Genomic DNA, 5,625 nt, shown 5'->3' with positions numbered 1-5,625 from the left:
TGATCTGGCCATCCGCGCATCATCGTGTAAAAGGGAACGAGGATTTCCAATCTTTGATGACTGTGGAAAGCTTATTAAAAACCCAGATACCCTTGCCCACCCAGGCCCATTAAGTCAGGATTTCTCAGTCATTGCAATAGGAAGTTTCTTTTCACCTCCGAGAGCCTCAGTGCCCTTCGTGAGGATAATTGGAAAGCACAAGTCACTGAAAGTAATGTTGAGGATGTGTAGCTTCCCAGGGTCTGATTTTACTCGATTACCACTGTTGCGTGTGGTACGGACTTTCGAGTAAATCCCACTTGGAAACTTCTTAGAGTCAGGCTTCTTATAAAGACCGAATGGCAGGGATTTTGACGTTGTAGCATGTAGTGGGGCAGATAAATGCGCTGTCTGCGAAGGGATTTCCATCCTTGCTACCAGCAGAACCAGAGCAACCACTTTGTCTTGGGAAGATCTGGCAGGAAATGCACCCAGGGGTTTGCTAAAGAAGATTCTGCTGCTGGAAGAAGAATTCCGGGTTTCCTCATAACCCAATTTATTATATCTTTGTTCATACCAAATTTGAGTCAAATCTTTCATTTTCTTAACCTTATCCTAACGTAGGCGTAGAAACTATATGTTTGTAGGGATTCTACAGCTTAATTTGTTGGTTCTCTTACAACAGCCAGGACCTGCATTCAGTGTCATCCCTTCACTGGTGACAGCTGGGGGGAGAGGGGACTTGGTGTCTTCAGGCACAAGATGAAGCCGCCTTGCTGTCCTTGCTGTTGGCAGAAATCACTCTGACCAGCATTTCTTTGCAGTTTATTGTATTCCCGTCTCGGGAATTGCTGCTAGGACCTGTCTCTGCCTCAAAATTTTATTAAGCCTCTGCTAGCATGATGATGACCACTTTTCAGGACTAGTGGGATAGTATGCAAGAAGCTGATCTCTCATTAGGCTTTAAAAGTATCTCAAGTTTGGGAATCCACAAGAGACCAGTATGTAACAGAGGGAGATACTTGAGCAAATACAAATTTCAGCAGTCCAGTCCTCCCTTGGACTTCAGAATCGTCCCTTGCCAGAACCCATGCGAAGTCATTCTTTCCATTCTTTCCATTCTTTCCATTCTTTCCATTTTTCAGCTGTTGCTCACCTGAAGACAGCACAGAATTCCTCAGGCTCTTTTTCTGAACAGAAACATGGAGCAGTGGGAAGATGGACTCTTGGGAGATTCCTTCCTGGGTCACCAAAGTGACCTTTCTCAGCAGGAATTAAACAAACCTCCCCCAGAGTCACCTTTGAAGTTTTTTGTTGTTAAGGATCTTACTTTCCCGCCCTCTTCTGCCTTTCTAAGCTCTATGCCAGCAGCCTCAAGCCATCTGCTGCTTGTGGGAAGACCTCTTTTTGAGAGGAAGGGTTTCACTGTGTAGCCAACACTGCCCTCAGACACCCGGCAATCCTGCTGCCTTGGGGCCAGGGAGATGGCTCAGTGGAATAAGTGCTTCCCTGGCAAGCACAAGGGCCTGAGATCAATCCTCGGTTCCACAAAAAAAAAAAAAATTTTTGCTGCCTCAGCCTCCAAGCTGGTGTGTAGTTGTACCCCACTCAGAAAGTGGCCTGTGGGACAGAATAGCCATGCCGCTGTGTGGTACCCCAGGCTGACAAATCCTTACCCTGGTTGCTGCTGGAAGGCTCTTTAGTACACACATTACTGTAGTAATTGTTTAGTTTTTTGGTCTGGGGAATTGAACTCAGGACTTCACGCTTGCCAGGAGGGCGCTATGCCACTGAGCCATATCCCCGGCCTGTTTTGTTTTGCTTTGTTTTTTGAGACAGTGTGAACTCAATGAACTCAGCCAGTCCTCCTGCCTCGGCCTCACCAGTGCTGGCATTACAGGTGTGAGCCATCACCCCAGGTTTCATTACTGTATTCTTTTGTTTGTTTGGTTGGTTGGTTTTGTGGGGGGTTGGCAGAACCAGAGATTGAACTCAGGCCCTTAGCGCTTGCCCTATTCTACTGAGCCATCTCCCTGGTCCTCCATTACTGTATTATTGACACTTAATGTTCTCAGAGAACTGGAGGGAGGGACGAGACAACAGGAAGATGCGACCAAGCTTCCTGAGAAGCTGGCTCTCACCCAGGTGTTTGCTCCACTCTTCTGCCCTAAGCCTACACTGAGTGTGTGGATCATCTTATTCAGTGGAAATTTTCACTGTCTTGGTTAGAAATAGTTGCATTATTCTAATTTCTTTCGTTATTTCTATTTATTTTTGAGACCCAGGTCTCATTGCATAGGTCATGCTGACCTTGAACTCACCTGTGGCCCAGGTTGACCACAAATTATGGTGATCCTTGAGCCTCACCTTCTTGAGTGCTGGAATTATAGGGGAGCACCAGCACACGTGACTGATGGTTGCTTTTGTGTTTTCCAGGCTCTGATCATTTGTATTCCTCTTTCTATTAGTTGGTGTATACTGCTCAATTTATTGTAATCTTTTTTCCTAAGACACCCCACCTGCAATCAGATAGTCCATTCCTAATGTAAATGATTAACAGTTGTGAAAGGCAGTGGGTAAGAAGGGGAATTGAATTGGAAGCTGCACAGTATTGGCTGCCTTTGTTTTTATGAGGGTCCTTAGGTCTCTGTCAGTATTCTGTGTCCCATGAGGAAACCTAGAAACCTTCTGGCTCAGCCTTGCCTACAGTGGGGTCATGAGAGAGAGGAGCTGTGTGATTTGGAGTGGAAGCTGGCAGAGTGGGAGGAGCAGGCCTGTCCTGACTGCCAGCATCTTTTGTTCCGCACATCGGAAAGCAGCCAAGGGGACAGGAGAGAGAGCACTTAAGGACCTCTTATCGAGCAGCATTTAATTCTTAAAGCATGGCTTACAGGGCCTCCCGTTCTCTTCAGCCCAGGGGTTTGCCTCCGGTGATTTGCCAGAAAAATCCTTTGAAAAAAAAAGAAAGGTTCCAGGTTGCTCTGTCAAGCATATTGTAGAAAACTGAATTTTCTGGTTACAGCAAGACAGCAGAAGCTAACTGGTTTCCTTCACACGTGTTTTCCGTGAAGATGGTCACATGCAGACAGTCTGCAAGTCTCTAGTCTTCTGCTTCTGTGCTTTTCCACTGTGTTTCTCATTTCATTTTTTCTTACTTTTATTAGTCCTTGTTGGTAGTACAGTAAGGAGTTACCACATTCGTTTCGGGGTTGGTAGAGGTCATAGCTTATCTGAATTGCTTGCCCACCTCCTTCCCCCTTCTCCGTGCCCCCTCCCTCCTTTTCTTTTCTTTTCTTTTCTTTGGCAGAACCGGGGATTGAACTTAGGCCCTTGTGCTTGCCAGGGAAGCACTTATTCTACTGAGCCACCTCCCCAGCCCCCTCCCTCCATTTCTTGATTCCCTTCCCTTCTACAGAAGACCTGTTTCCTGGCACAGCACAGTCCCTAAGAGCTAAATCTTGAAAGGAGCCTGTGTCCATCCGTGGATGAATGGAGAGGAAGCGTGGTATTTATCCCTCCAGAGTACTACTCTGCCATAAAGAAGGATGAACCTGAGTCCTTTGGTGTTTTTCTATCTTGTTTTTAAGTTGCTTTATCTTTTTCAAGTTCTGTCACTTACAAAATGTTTTTGACTGGGGTGGGGGGTTCTGGTGGTAGTTTTTTTCTGGTGTTTTGTTTTGTTGAGATAGGTTCTCTATTTTATGGTCCAGACCAGCCTTATACTCAGTGTGGTGGTCCGTGAGGGCTGCCAGGTACTCTGTGATGGATCATGAGTTTTGAAAGGACCCAGCAAAGGGGGACACTGGCTAGACTTGGGCTACCATCCTCCTGACTCAGCCTCTTGAGTGCTACAATTATAGGCCTGGTCCACCATCCAGTCCTTGCAGTCATTTTTGTGGTGGACATTTTTTTTCAGTTAGACACATAAAAGATTGACAGGGCCGGGGAGATGGCTCAGTGGCATAAGCGCTTCCCTGGCAAGTGCAAGGGCCTGAGTTCAATCCCCGGTTCCGCCAAAAAAAAAAAAAAAAAAGATTGACAAAGTCTAGAAAATTTTATTCATAAACAAAACTCTGCTGTACTTGTTTTGTTTTGCCACTGCCATTTGTCATCTCCCCAGCCTTCACTTGAGTTCTGTCCTCAGGACAGGAATGCGAAGAAGGCCCTGAGCAGGGGTGGGCTGCTGTGACAGAGACACTGCGGAGCAGGAGCTCAGGGAGCAGGAGCATGCGTGTGTCGGGTGGTTGCCATGGCATCATGGGCCAGTAAGACAGCTCAGAAGACTAAAGCGCCATCCAGCTTGTGTTTAGTGGCCTCATTCCCACACAGGAAACCACTTGAGCTCTGATGGCTGGTGGACTAAAGTTGGTATGGAACATTTATTCTGTTAGAATCCTCCTGAATACAACAGAAGGCACAAGTACCTTCCTGGCTCTGGAAAGGTTTGGGAAATTTTAGTTATAGGTTGATGCTTAAAAGATTGCAGATTTTGGAGCATTTCAGATTTTGGATTTTCTAATGAGGGATGCTTAAGTGGTGAAGTCTGCAAATATTTGAACATCTGAACTCTTAAATACATGTGGTCAGAGCACGTTGGAAAGGGAAGCTCAGCCTGTGGTTCCCTCAGATGGAGGAGGGTCCTGAGAGAAGAGAAAAGGATCTGGGAGCCCTGAGGAGAGGGACGAGGAGCCACATGGCCTGGGGCACCCTGACTTGGTGGGGTGCAGGTGCTGGTGGATGGATTTTTTTTTTTTTTTTTTTAAACTAGCAATCAAACTCAGGGCCTTTTACTTGCCATGCAGGTGCTTATGCCATGGAATATCTCCCCAGCCCAGTGGAGATACTGTTGGAAATGTTTGGTCAGAATTGTAATTCAAAAGATGAATCTAGGGACCAGCAAGATAGCTCAGAAGGGGCTGGAGAGATGGCTCAGTGGTCTAAAGCACCTACTTGGAGCAAGCTTGGCAAAGCACAGGGACCGCGGTTCGATCCCCAGCACCACATGCCAGCCAGCTGCGCCCCCCTGGTGGGCTGAGCTGGCCACACACACACACACACACACACACTAAATGTTAAAAAAAAAAAAAAAGATAGCTCAGAAGACTAAAGTGCCTACTTAGGCAAGCGTAGGCAAGCAAAGGGACTACAGCTCAATCCACAGCACCACATAATGCTCCTGCCCTGCTCCCAGGGTGGGCTGAGCCAGCCAGAAGCTGGTCATAGTGGTGTAGGCCTGTAATCCCAGTGCTGGGGAGACTAGAAACAGGATCATCAAGTCCAAGCTGTGTAGTAAGACACTATAACCACCAAATACATTTTTAATAAAAGATGCATCTGGCCAAGTATGATGAAAACAAGATAGAAGTGAGCTGAGTTGATGACAGTCCGGAGATTTTGAGGCCCTTGGAATGGGAGCAGAGAAAGGGAGGTCCAGGAGCTACACGCGGTGCCTAAGGAGACCCAGGTTCCACTCGAGGGCGCAGGAGGAACGTGGTGGTCCAGGAGGGCTGCCAGGTGCTCTGTGGTAGATCATGAGTTCTAAAAGGACCCAGCGGGGGCTGGTGAGATGGCTCAGTGGTCTAAAGCACCTACTTAGAACAAGCTTAGCAAAGCACAGGGACCACGGTTCAATCCCCCAGCACCACA

Source organism: Octodon degus, unplaced genomic scaffold (assembly GCF_000260255.1).
Source record: "Octodon degus isolate 3935 unplaced genomic scaffold, OctDeg1.0 scaffold00011, whole genome shotgun sequence".
NCBI lineage: Eukaryota > Metazoa > Chordata > Mammalia > Rodentia > Octodontidae > Octodon > Octodon degus.
The sequence above is the reverse complement of the archived record's forward strand: the minus strand, read 5'-3'. Positions refer to the sequence as shown.